Raw genomic sequence first — 12943 nt, 5'->3', positions numbered from 1 at the left:
ATAGCTTCTATAGAATTCAATAGACCTATTCTACTTATGTGATATTTACGGAAAAGTTAAGGAAGTTAAGTTGAAACTTTCAGGGTATGTGGGGCGTAATAGTTGCATCACATTTGTCTATACTCAAGGTTGTAACATAACAGGGGCTGGAATCCCTTCAACCCTATAGAAACCAAAAGATTATGCAGATTTACAATTTATTTATATTTGAATATTTCTCCCCCTACCGATCAATCAAAAGCATTATAGGGCACCTTTTCTTAAATAATTGTTGCAAATTTTTGTCAAACATGTAAATAGGAAGCCTAAATTTAAATCCTCATAGAGAGAAACGGAAATGTCCTAAATTTATCTTTTCTTAGCCAATGGAAAAAAATATGTGAAATAAAAACTGTCGGAAATTGTTATTATATAAATGACAGAAATATTTATTAAATAAATAGCATTATTTAGCAAGTGATGTAACTAAGTATGTAATCCTTTTTTATTTGGATTGTCCCAAATCATTGCTTATAGTAAACCAATTTCGTAGGAGAGTGTTAACCCGGAAAAAACAGTAAGCAAAACTAATCACCTAAATGTTGCAACTCCTTTGGTACATAAAACTTTAAAATCAACAAGTTTAATGTAGCTTAGTAATTACTATAAAATGCAAAACAAAAGTCTATATCTCCTAGTGCAGTTGGTTATGCGTAAAGGTGAAATCAATGCCGAAGAAATCGTTTGGAGGCTTGAATAATTTTTATTTTTATTTTTTTCCAACAAATATAAAATCCTTGAAAATAAAATTTAATATTGATGTCACAAATCAATGCAATCTTATTTCTTATGAAAATGTTTTTTTCTACTTTAAGATGTTCGTGGCTTTGTCAACGTGTAACTTTAAAGAAATTTTCAATATAAAATTTCAAAATTAAAATTCGAAGTTAATGCATAGCTTCAGGGTATTTTTTGCGGGAATTTTCAACTAAACACGAGACACTTCAAGCTTTCAGTTTTGTCAAAACAGCGATACCTCAGGAATGGCTAACGATACTATGTTGGAATTGTCAGGACATGTTCAATGGGAAGTTCAGCTAAATCAAAATGTACCATTTTCAAATCGTTCAATTTTCTCTTGCGTTTTTTTTTTATCTTTGTCTGATTTTGGGATTTTGAGTGGGAATTTTTGTCAAGTCTTGATTGGAAAATTTTCTGTTTACAATGAAAATTTGTAATAAACTTTGATATTATGGAAAATGTTTATACTGATTATCAAAATCTAAAGACGAAGTGATAAGTTAATTGAAAGTCATTTGTGGATTGCAACCGAAATTAAATTTGTGACAAACTTTCTTACTCGTATTCTTATATAACCTTTGACAATCCTTGTTCAACTATTACTTCTCAGCGTTTTAGCAAGTATCAAAGTAAAGCATCTATTCTTATCAACTTAATGTCTGATACGGTTCCTAGCTTTGACTCGAAATATTAAACTGATTTTCGTGAATTGTGGAGATGTTGGGGCTCGATCTTCTCCCTTCACGTGTTGACCCGGTCTTGCAGTTCCTCTGGGATTGGTACTCCCCTCTCGAGATAAAATTAAGGTCCATAAACCCTAATCATGTCCTCATAATGGGATTCTCAGATTTGATTGAAATCATACCTGTAGGTCCCTAGCCCTTGAATATATTGAAAATAATTTTTTTTTTCATCTGAAAAAAGAAAATTTCCTTATAATTTAAGAAATTCAATGTTAAAAAAGTCAATTACCATTTACCATAATTAAATTAACATCGCCAACATGGATTGAAATCCCCTACACCTTCTTCTAAAATAGGATGCAACCAGTAAATGCTGAAATTTGAATTGGACCAAGATTCGTATAGTCTTTTTGAAATTATTGCTTTTTACTTCAGAGGGCTTGGTTCTGTGATGAGTTCTTTGCGGTAGCAGCAATGACTAAAGCCCCCCTGTGTTTGTTAATAAGAAAAAAAATTGGCATAATCATTAAAACTTCCCCTAGGTTTACATAAATAAGTTGCGACTTTTCAGTCATATTGATAATATAGGGAGAAACCCCTGATTTTTCTTTTCTCAAGAAGATAAACTTGCATTCATAGGATTAAGACGTTTGCATATGAAAATGAAATGAGGCCTTGCTCTTTTCGAAAATAATTTAGAAATTTGATTCATTGATGTGAAAAAGTTTTGTAAACATGCATCTGGCTAATAAATTGGAGCTTATGAGTGAAATTCAAAGCAACGGGATTTTTGTCAAAAGATATTAGTTAACTGTTAGATTCTAACTAAATATTAATACTAGGCTAGAAAGATACGTTGATCATGAAAGAGGTACTACCAGGGTGAAACCTTTCCGTAGCACTTTGGATTAGTTGGCCCCTGGGATTATTTCGAATCGGGGTATCTCAATAGCGTTATTTGTGGTAGTGGGGGATAGTGTTGGTCAAGAATTTGATTAAACGATATATCGAAATATCGGTATTTTTATTTTCGATATTCGATAATTGATTTCGATATTTCCGATCAGTTTTATTCAGATTAACTTTTTGCTTTGTCAAAGTTAAAAAAAAATCGGGTACTTTTCTTCTAGCCACTGCACACAAGAGAATCTGAATCTATAAAATCATACAACAACTGGTTTATTGCTGTTTGTATACGGAGACAATTAGCTTCGACTCAGTGGAAAACTACAGTGTAGCTATGTTTTCATAAATATTTAGTTGGTATTTTGGTTTATTTAGGTTAGGTTACTTATTGCATGCAGCCCCGCTATACTTAACCCCCCCACCACCCCTCTAGTGTGAAAATATACAGCCCAAATTATATATATCCTATCTATTTCCCAAGCATAGCGGTTGTTTCTACCCTGTACCTGTAGATCCAAATTCTCGAGTGTGTACTGGCTGATAGAAAAGTACCAAAAATTATAATAAAAGGGTATTTTGCACATACCCTTTGCACATGCACATGCACATACCCAAAGGGTACAATTGAATAATTGAAAATTAGTCAATAAAAACAAACTTCGATTACAAGAGTGAATGTCATAGAAATCTAGACTTGAAATTACTCGGGCTCAGGATAAAGAAAGATGACCTACTGGCTACTTTTGGCTATTCAATCTCAGCAAGATGTCAATGTTTTTTCCCTTAGCATTTGTTCTACCTTCCAGTGATTAAATAAAAATAAAAGAACACAGGTTTTTTCAACTGAAAGTAAAGTTCATCATTACAACTTAAAACAAATAGAAGTTCTTCTGTATGTGAGAGGGATGCCCTTTATACACGTTTTTTCTAGTATTTTAAAAACAAACTTCTTATTCTAATTAAGTAGCCCTTGTGTTTCAGGAGCTGTTTTTAGATAATTGGAACTCTTTAAAGGAGGGGGTAACTCCCCTCACATACGGTAGGATTTCTTTTTGTTTTAAGTTTCAATGTTTCTCCCTTGTTTCCGTTGAAAAAACTTTTTCTTATTTAATTTTTGGTTTTCATTTAATGCCTGGAAATCACCCACTACGAAACTGTCCTGCTGAAAATTCCCCCCAGAAATTTTCTTGTGGACAATTTTACTTACGAATTTCTCTTAGGCCTATTTTCACTTGAAAAAAAAGACTTGTCTTTCATTTAATTTTTGATCTTTTTCAAATCATGCCGGAAAGCCCCTTCAACGGGAAATTTTTGCATTGAAATTCCATCCTCCGAATGGAAAGTTTCTTCCACGGAAAATCCTCTGATGAAGAATTTCCCCCGCGAAAAATTTCCACATGGAGAATATATCCTGCAGAAAATTCCGCCACGAAGAATTACACCCACTAAAAACTTTCCCATGGACAATTTCCCTCTGATAACTCCCTCCCTACCAAAAAAAAATGTCTCAGGCAATTTTAACCTCTCTGAAAATTTTCCCCGGACAATATCCCCGGAACATCTTTAGGTGTTAAATTGAATCGGCCAAGAGAAAGTAAGATGAGTTTGATACAAGAGTTCTAACAAATTCTCCCGTCTAATATTTCTCCTTGTTCCGGAATCTCTGGAAACGTCCCTGCCCATGGAAAATTCTCCCCTTGGAAATTCTCCTGGCGGAAAATTTCCCTCACTAAACCAGTCTATTTACTTCGCAATAGCCTAAGAGAAAATATATGTATACAACAGACCAAATTCATAACTTATCGCCCTTCCCCCGAGTATCATGGGGGGATCATGACAATTTCTTCGGAATATCTCAACATCATAAATTGAATCGGCAGAGAAACATTATGACGAATTTCGTAAAGGAGTTATGACAAATTCTTTGGTGTAAAATTCCCCCTTGTTAGTTCATCCCCGGAAACTTCCCAGCCCATGGGAAATTCTACCTGTGGAAAATCCCTCCAAAGAAAATTCCCCCTCCCCTAAAAAGGCCTATTTACTTACAAATAAAAAATACTATACGTAAACAATAGACAAATTCATGTCTTAAAGCCCTTTCTTTAGGTTTCGGTGAGTCAGGTTATCACTTGAGTAACATTTTTTTTATCTTTCAACTACGGTGAACAAAATGACTATCTCGTATATGGGCTCGGGTGTCTTCAAGGGGAAAGGGATTTGGGAGCGGGGCAAGTGACTCTCCAATATCTCGGGTCGCTTTAAAAGGGACCTAGATCTCTTATTTTCTTTCGAACGAGCACTTTCCAAAAATTAATGGGCCTTTGATTTGATGCGATCACGCTGGCGAAAAAAAGAGGAATAAACAAACATGCATCCTTGATTCTTATTCTGACAAAAAATACAAAATTCTACATTTATGCAGACGGGAGGTTAAAATCTTTACAGTAGGGTTCCATGATATGCTGAATCTGATGGTACGCTTTTCTTTAAGATTCTTTGACTTTTTGGGGGGTTTCTCCCCTTTCCCAAAAATCCCGGAAATTTTCTCAGGCTCGTATCTTTTGATAGGAACATTAAACTGAATGAACCCTATATACTTGGAATCAGCATAAAAAGCCAATTCTCTTTTATATGAGCAAGGTCTATCAGCTTAGAAGGCATTAATACAGCCCAGGCCTTTTGGAGGTTCTCAGCAACATTTGGAAGTTCTCCTGACTAAACTTATTTTGAGTTTGAGAACAGGCTATACCACCTCATAGATATAGGTAAGTATGCTGTGTATCAGCATGTATGAGTCAAAGGATTAAATACATCATTGTTCTTCTTCTCAACCATTTCCCAAACAATTTTCTGTGTTGGATCTCTTCTGCAGGACGTTTACCTGTAGCAGAAAAGGCCGAAAATAGTCAAATATGCTCAAATATCGTTTTCGATATCGATATTTTCGTTTCGATATTCGATATCGATATTTACTCTGACATATCGATATATCAATATCGATATTGAATATCGCCCAACACTAGTGGGGGACTGCGTTCGCGCGTATCCCTGTCCACATTATGAAAAGTTAGTGATGTGGGCATTTTTTATATGTCACATATTTATCAATTGTAAGCTAAAATCATGCAATCATATATTCCTGATGTATTTTGTTTTTGAAAATACTCTGTAATTATTAAATATAGAATTTTAAATTGAACTAGGAATCGACTCAAATTGCTGAAATTTACATAAAGTCACAAAGGCTAGTCTTAAAAAGTGAAATGCCCTTGGTCCCCACACATTTTATCAAGTCAATTGCGTTGGCAACATATCAAACTAAATATTCCTTCACTACCGCCAAGGTTCTTGGAATATTTAAATAGGGGGGCCTTTGGCTACAGCTATTGTGATCCACCACTCAGTTACATTACAATTATTTATGAGCCTGATTACTGAATATTTATGTTATTTTCTGCGGATGTAGTTTCTGTACCATGTCATTAAAGTTGCCCATGAGTTGCTGCTCATTGAATATGTTTTCTCATCATGTGATTTTTTTGCCCCTATTTAGTTGATTGAACATTGAATTCCTTATAGCTTTCGAACCTTGTTAAAATTAAATAAAAAAAACAAGTTTTTTTAACTGAAAGTAAGGACCGACGTTAAAACTTAAAACGAACAGAAATTATTCCGTATATGAAAGGGGCTGTGCCCTCCTCAACGCCTCGCTCTTTATGCTAAAGTTTTTATTGTTTTAAAAAAAGAGTTGTAAGAAAGTCAAACTTTAGCGTAAAGAGCGAGGCGTTGAGGAGGGCACAGCCCCTTTCATATACGGAATAATTTCTGTTCGTTTTAAGTTTTAACGTCGCTCCTTACTTTCAGTTTAAATTTTTTTTTTATTTAAAGGCTGCGAAAGCTGGGGGTTTGGGGGTGGCAGCCCCCTTCTGAGTGACATTCAAAGCCACTTCTGAGTGAGCTTCTGAGTGGCATTCAAAGCAACGGGATTTATGTCGAAAGATATTAGTAAAATGTTAGATTTTAACTAAATATACTAACCTGGCTAGGAAGCTGCCTTGATCATGAAGGAGGCGCTCCCAGGGTGAGGCCTTTCCATTACACTTTGGATTGGCTGACCCCTGTGATTACCCCAAATGGGGGTAACTCAACAGCGTAAATTTTGGTAGTGGGGGACAGTGTTGGTCAATAATTTGATCAAACGATAGGCCTATATTGAAATATCGATATTTTTACTTTCGATATTCGATAATTGATTTCGATATTTCTGATCAGTTTTTATTCAGATTAACTCTTGGCTTTGCCAAAGTTAAAAAAAAATTGGGTACTTATCTGTTAGCCACTATACACAAGAGAATCTGAATCTATAAAATCATACAACAACTGGTTTATTGCTGTTTGTATGCGGAGACAATTAGCTTCGACTCAGTGGAAAACTACAGTGTAGCTATGTTTTCATAAATATTTAGTTGGTATTTTGGTTTATTTAGGTTAGGTTACTTATTGCATGCAGCCCCGCTATACTTAACCCCCCCCCCCCCACCACCCCTCTAGTGTGCAAATATACAGCCCAAATTATATATATCCTATCTATTTCCCAAGCATAGCGGTTGTTTCTACCCTGTACCTGTAGATCCAAATTCTCGAGTGTGTACTGGCTGATAGAAAAGTACCAAAAATTATAATAAAAGGGTATTTTGCACATACCATTTGCACATGCACATGCACATACCCAAAGGGTACAATTGAATAATTGAAAATTAGTCAATAAAAACAAACTTCGATTACAAGAGTGAATGTCATAGAAATCTAGACTTGAAATTACTCGGGCTCAGGATAAAGAAAGATGACCTACTGGCTACTTTTGGCTATTTAAACTCAGCAAGATGTCAATGTTTTTTCCCTTAGCATTTGTTCTACCTTCCAGTGATTAAATAAAAATAAAAGAACACAGGTTTTTTCAACTGAAACTAAAGTTCATCATTACAACTTAAAACAAATAGAAGTTCTTCTGTATGTGAGAGGGATGGCCTTCATACACATATTTTCTAGTATTTTAAAAACAAACTTCTTATTCTAATTAAGTAGCCCTTGTGTTTCAGGAGTTGTTTTTAAATAATTGGAACTCTTTAAAGGAGGGGGTAACTCCCCTCACATACGGTAGGATTTCTTTTTGTTTTTAGTTTCAATGTTTCTCCCTTGTTTCCGTTGAAAAAACTTTTTTCTTATTTAATTTTTGGTTGTTTTCATTTAATGCCTGGAAATCACCCACTACGAAACCGTCGACGAATCTACACTCCGACGAATTTCGTAAAGGAGTTATGACAAATTCTTTGGTGTAAAATTCCCTCTTGTTAGTTCATCCCCGGAAACTTCCCTGCCCATGGGAAATTCTACCTGTGGAAAATCCCCCCCACAAAAAAGTCCCACACTCCTGCCCTGATCTGGGTCCGGAAAACAGAGAAAAAATAGAAGAAAAACCAATTCCAATTCATGTCTGAAAGCCATGTCTTTAGGTTTCGGGGAGTCAGGTTATCACCGGAGGAACATTTTTTTTATCTTTCAACTACGGTGAACAAAATGAATATCTCGAAAATGGAATCGGGTGTCTTCAAGGGAAAAGGGACTTGGGAGGGGGGCTAGTGGCTCTCCAATATCTCGGGTCGCTTTAAAAGGGACCTAGAACTCTTATTTTCTTTCGAACGAGCACTTTCAAAAAATTAATGGGCCTGTGATTTGATGCGATCACACTGGCGAAAAAAATAGAAATAAACAAACATGCATCCTTGATTCTTATTCTGACAAAAAATACAAAATTCAACATTTATGCAGACGGGAGGTTAAAATCTTTACAGTAGGGTTCCATGATATGCTGAATCTGATGGTACGCTTTTCTTTAAGATTCTTTGACTTTTTGGGGGGTTTCTTCCCTTTCCCAAAAATAACGGAAATTTTCTCAGGCTCGTATCTTTTGATAGGAACAGTAAACTGAATGAACCCTATTTACTTCGAATCAGTATAAAAAGCCCATTCTCTTTTATATGAGCAAGGTCTATCAGCTTAGAAGGCATTAATACAGCCAAGGGCTTTTGGAGGTTCTCAGCAACATTTGGAAGTTCTCCTGACTAAACGTATTTTGAGTTTGAGAACAGGCTATACCAACTAATGGATACAGGTAAGTATGCTGTGTATCAGCATGTATGAGTCAATGGATTAAATACATCATTGTTCTTCTTCTCGCCCATTTCCCAAACAATTTTCTGTGTTGGATCTTTTCTGCAGGACGTTTACCTGTAGCAGAAAAGGCCGAAAATAGTCAAATATGTTCAAATAACGTTTTCGATATCAATATTTTCGTTTCGATATTCGATATTGATATTTAATCTGATATATCGATATATCAATATCGATATTGAATATCACCCAACACTAGTGGGGGACTGCGTTCGCACGGATCTCTGTCCACATTCTGAAAAGTTACTGTCATTTGAGCCTCTTTTATAAGCCACATATTTATAAATTGTAAGCTAAAATCATACAATCATATATTCCTGATGCATTTTGTTTTTGAAAATACTCTATAATTATTAAATATTGATTTTTAAATTGAACTAGGAATCGAATCAAATTGCTGAAATTTAGATAAAGGCACAAAGGCTAGTCTTAAAAAGTGAAATGCCCTTGGTCCCCACACATTTTATCAAGTCAATTGCGTTGGCAACATATCAAACTAAATATTCCTTCACTACCGCCAAGGTTCTTGGATTATTTAAATAGGGGGGCCTTTGGCTACAGCCATTGTGATCCACCACTCCGTTACATTACAATTATTTATGAGCCTGATTACTGAATATTTATGTTATTTTCTGCGGATGTAGGTTTCTTACCATGTCATTAAAGTTGCCCATGAGTTGCTGCTAATTGAATAGGTTTTCTCATCATGTGATTTTTTTGCCCGTATTTACCTGATTGAACATTGAATTCCTTGTAGCTTTCGAACCTTGTTAAAATTAAATAAAAAAAACAAGTTTTTTTAACTGAAAGTAAGGAACGACGTTAAAACTTAAAAAGAACAGAAATTATTCCATATATGAAGAGGGCTGTCCCCTTCTCATCGCCGCGCTCTTTACGCTAAATTTTTTTTATTTTTTTAAAAAATATAGCTATTAGAAATCCAAACTTTCGCGTAAAGAGCGAGGCGTTGAAGTGGGGAAAGTCCCCTTCATATACGGACTAATTTCTCTTCGTTTTAAGTTTTAACGTCGTTCCTTACTTTCAGTTAAAACAACTTTTTTTTTTTTATTTAATTTTTGAACATTCTTGAATTAACGCAGGTTTTGATTTTAGCTCACCGTACATGAATAATTAAAACAAAATTTGCGTATTAATTTTACTTTTATTTGGTTAAATGGCTTTTTCGAAACTTGTTTAATTTTATTTACGAATGTTTTTATTAGTAATATATATATACGTAGCTTACGTAACGACCTTCTATATTCATAAATTTTTAACAAGTATATTAGGGGGTTCGCCTCCTAGTCAATACCCTGCTCTTTAAGCTAAGGTTCGAATTTTTTTCAAGTTCTTTAAAAATGACCTATTAATCACAATCAGTTGATCAGTTGTAATCAGTTGAAAAACTTTTTTTTTTATTTAATTTCTGATCTTTTTCTTTAACAATGCTGGGAAATTGGGCGCCCCCTTCATAGCAATGTCCCTTCCCCAATGAAAACTTCCTTCATGGAAAGATCCTCCCATATAACCCCCGAACCCCTCCCCCACCTACCAAAAAAATCCCCCCTGAAAACGTCTGTATACTTCCCAATAACCAACACTATATGTTAAAATTATTTGAAAAAAACTACGTTTTCTAAAGAGTTAAAGAGGCTGAGTCAAAAGTTCAAACCTTAAAACGTACAGGGATTAGGAGATACAGTTGGGGGCTGCCGCCCCCCAAACCCCCGCTTTCGCAGCCTTTAAATAAAAAAAATTAAACTGAAAGTAAGGAGCGACATTAAAACTTAAAACGAATAGAAATTATTCCGTATATTAAAGGGGCTGTGCCCTTCTCAACGCCTCGCTCTTTACGCTAAAGTTTTTATTGTTTAAAAAAAGAGTTGTGAGAAAGTCAAACTTTAGCGTAAAGAGCGAAGCGTTGAGGTGGGCACAGCCCCTTTCATATACGGAATAATTTCTGTTCGTTTTAAGTTTTAATGTCGCTCCTTACTTTCAGTTTAAAATTTTTTTTTATTTAAAGGCTGCGAAAGCGGGGGGTTTGGGGGGTGGCAGCCCCCCAACTGTACCTTCTAATCCCTGTACGTTTTAAGGTTCGAACTTTTGACTCAGCCTCTTTAACTCTTTAGAAAACGTAGTTTTTTCCAAATAATTTCTGCACATTTTTGTACAGTTTATTACTTATTATTGCTTGACTAACTGTTAGCTGATCGTGTCAGGAGTTAATGTTGGGGAGCTGCCGCCCCCCAAACCCCCTGCTCTTTAAGATTAACGAGACACACTTCTGCCTCTTTAAAGAGATCTTCTGGAGACGCCTGTTGAGCCGAAGGATTTAATAGATTGGATTTAAAAAAGAAACTGAATTTCTTTTTTAAACTTTAAATTCAATATGTAAAAAAATTTCTCTGACGGGAAATCGAACCCGGGTCTTCGGCCTGACAGTCAGGCGAGGTGACCAATGTACCAAAGAAACGTTACATTACTTTTATTCCGTGCGATGTATTTTTGACGCACGTAAACCCCCACGAAACTTGATATTTGGTTTTTTGAAAACAGGGAATGATTGATCGGATTGAGCGGAAATTTCGAGGATAAGCTTTCAGGCTATAGGAAAGCTTATCCTCTAAATTTCAGTCCGATCGGACAACCTTAAAGGGGGGCTGTGGTGGGAAAATTTAACATGGGCTCTTATAGGAAAACGAGGTTTTTCGTAAATGTAAATTCGGGGGATAATTTTTTCGGTCTGAAAATATCAAAAGACCCTAAAAGGTCGAATTCTGCTTTAAATGAGTTCTGATTTACCCTGATCCGGTGCCAACTGTGGCCTGTAGGCGTGGCTAATAAAAAAAATGAACTTGAGTGGCTATATCTGGTTTATGGAAAACAGGGAAGGAGTGATCGGATTGAGCTGAAATTTCGATGATAAGCTCCCGGGCCCTAGGACAGCTTAACCTCTAAACTTCAGCCCAATTAGACAACGTTAAAGGGGGGCTGTGGTCGGAGGGTCGAAACTTCCGGCCCACTTTTACCCATGAAGATAAAATCGGAGGGGGGTGAAATTTTGCGCGTTTTCTAGTTGAAGCTTGGGCTACAAACTGCGATCATCGCTGTCTCTCTGCGACCACTCGGACCGGAAATTGTTTAACATTGTAGTGGGTCGCCTCTTTATAGAGGCACAAGTGTGCCTCCTTGACATTGAGTAAAGTTCATAACTTTCAGCCCTCCCCCCGGGGACTTTGGGGGATTAAGTCATCCTAAAAGACATTTTTATCATGTTTTCGACCATGCTGAACAAAATGGCTATCTCAAAATTTTGATCGGGTGACTTTGGATAAAAAATGAGCGTGGGAGGGGGCCTAGTTGCCCTCCATTTTTTTTGGTCACTTAAAAAGGGCACTAGATATTTTAATGTCCGTTCCAATGAGCCCTTCCACGATATTCTAGGACCACTGGGTCGATACGATCACCCCTGGGGGAAATAAAAAAAAAAAAAACAACAAATAAACACGCATCCGTGATCTTTCTTCTGGCAAAAAATGCAAAATTTTACAATTTTGTAGATAGGAGCCTGAAACCTCTACAGTAGGGTTCTTTGATACCCTTAATATGATTGTATGATTTTCATAAGAGTTTCTATAGTTTTTGGGGGTCATTCCCCCGTTTTTCGAAAATTATCCAAATTTTCTCAGGCGCATAACTTTTGATTTGTAGAATAAAACTTGATGAATATTATATATTTGAATTCAGCATTGAAATTTAATTCTTTTGATGTATCTATTGCTATCAAAAACTCGTTTTATAAAGTTTCGGTTACAATTGAGCCGGGTTACTCCTTACTTACAGTTCGTTACCACGAACTGTTTGACATCGATAAGGATTTACTAGGATTTATTGCTATATACTAAAGTCAACTCTAGCAATTTTCATAGCTCTGGCCTCTCCTCATATCGAGTTAATCTTTCGCCTTTTACTAAAGATTACCGTGGGACGGGGCACTTGATGAGTCTTAAAAAATTTTTGAATGCCGAAAGGCAGCCTAGCCTATGCTCTTGTAGTATGTTCTAACGTTCCATGATTACTTATCTGACAAGCCCGATTGCTTAACCTTAGTCTTTGACGAGACATAAATGACATGAGAGGTCAGTAGGATTACTACCTAAGGAAATGGTCTTGATTAATGGTCAGACAAGTAACCCTGAAAAATTCAGGATAATTGAAGTCATACATGAACAAAAATTCAATCTTTTCAAAACTGAAAAACCAATTGTGAAATTATGGGCAGATAGTAAAAAGGGACAGTAATTGTGAAATGTGGCACACCTTCCAGGGCTTTCTAAATAAGC

At 35.9% G+C, this 12943-nt stretch overlaps 2 non-coding genes and 1 pseudogene across 2 annotated transcripts; all 3 read left to right on the top strand.

Annotated features, from left to right (window-relative positions):
* The first annotated feature begins 1378 nt into the window (after positions 1–1378).
* Positions 1379–1570, top strand: LOC148938885 (U2 spliceosomal RNA). Its single transcript, XR_016143601.1, has one exon. It is a non-coding gene; the product is annotated as a U2 spliceosomal RNA (small nuclear RNA).
* Positions 1571–6399: 4829 nt separating this feature from the next.
* Positions 6400–6564, top strand: LOC148938884 (U1 spliceosomal RNA). The gene has a single exon (XR_016143600.1). It is a non-coding gene; the product is annotated as a U1 spliceosomal RNA (small nuclear RNA).
* A 5962-nt stretch (positions 6565–12526) lies between these two features.
* LOC148938883 (U5 spliceosomal RNA) lies at positions 12527–12643 on the top strand (annotated as a pseudogene).
* Positions 12644–12943: the final 300 nt, after the last annotated feature.

The sequence above is a fragment of the Artemia sp. Qi Xiang Cuo genome, unplaced genomic scaffold (assembly GCF_049724085.1).
Source record: "Artemia sp. Qi Xiang Cuo unplaced genomic scaffold, ASM4972408v1 HiC_scaffold_94, whole genome shotgun sequence".
NCBI lineage: Eukaryota > Metazoa > Arthropoda > Branchiopoda > Anostraca > Artemiidae > Artemia > Artemia sp. Qi Xiang Cuo.
This window is presented reverse-complemented; position numbering and strand designations above follow the sequence as displayed.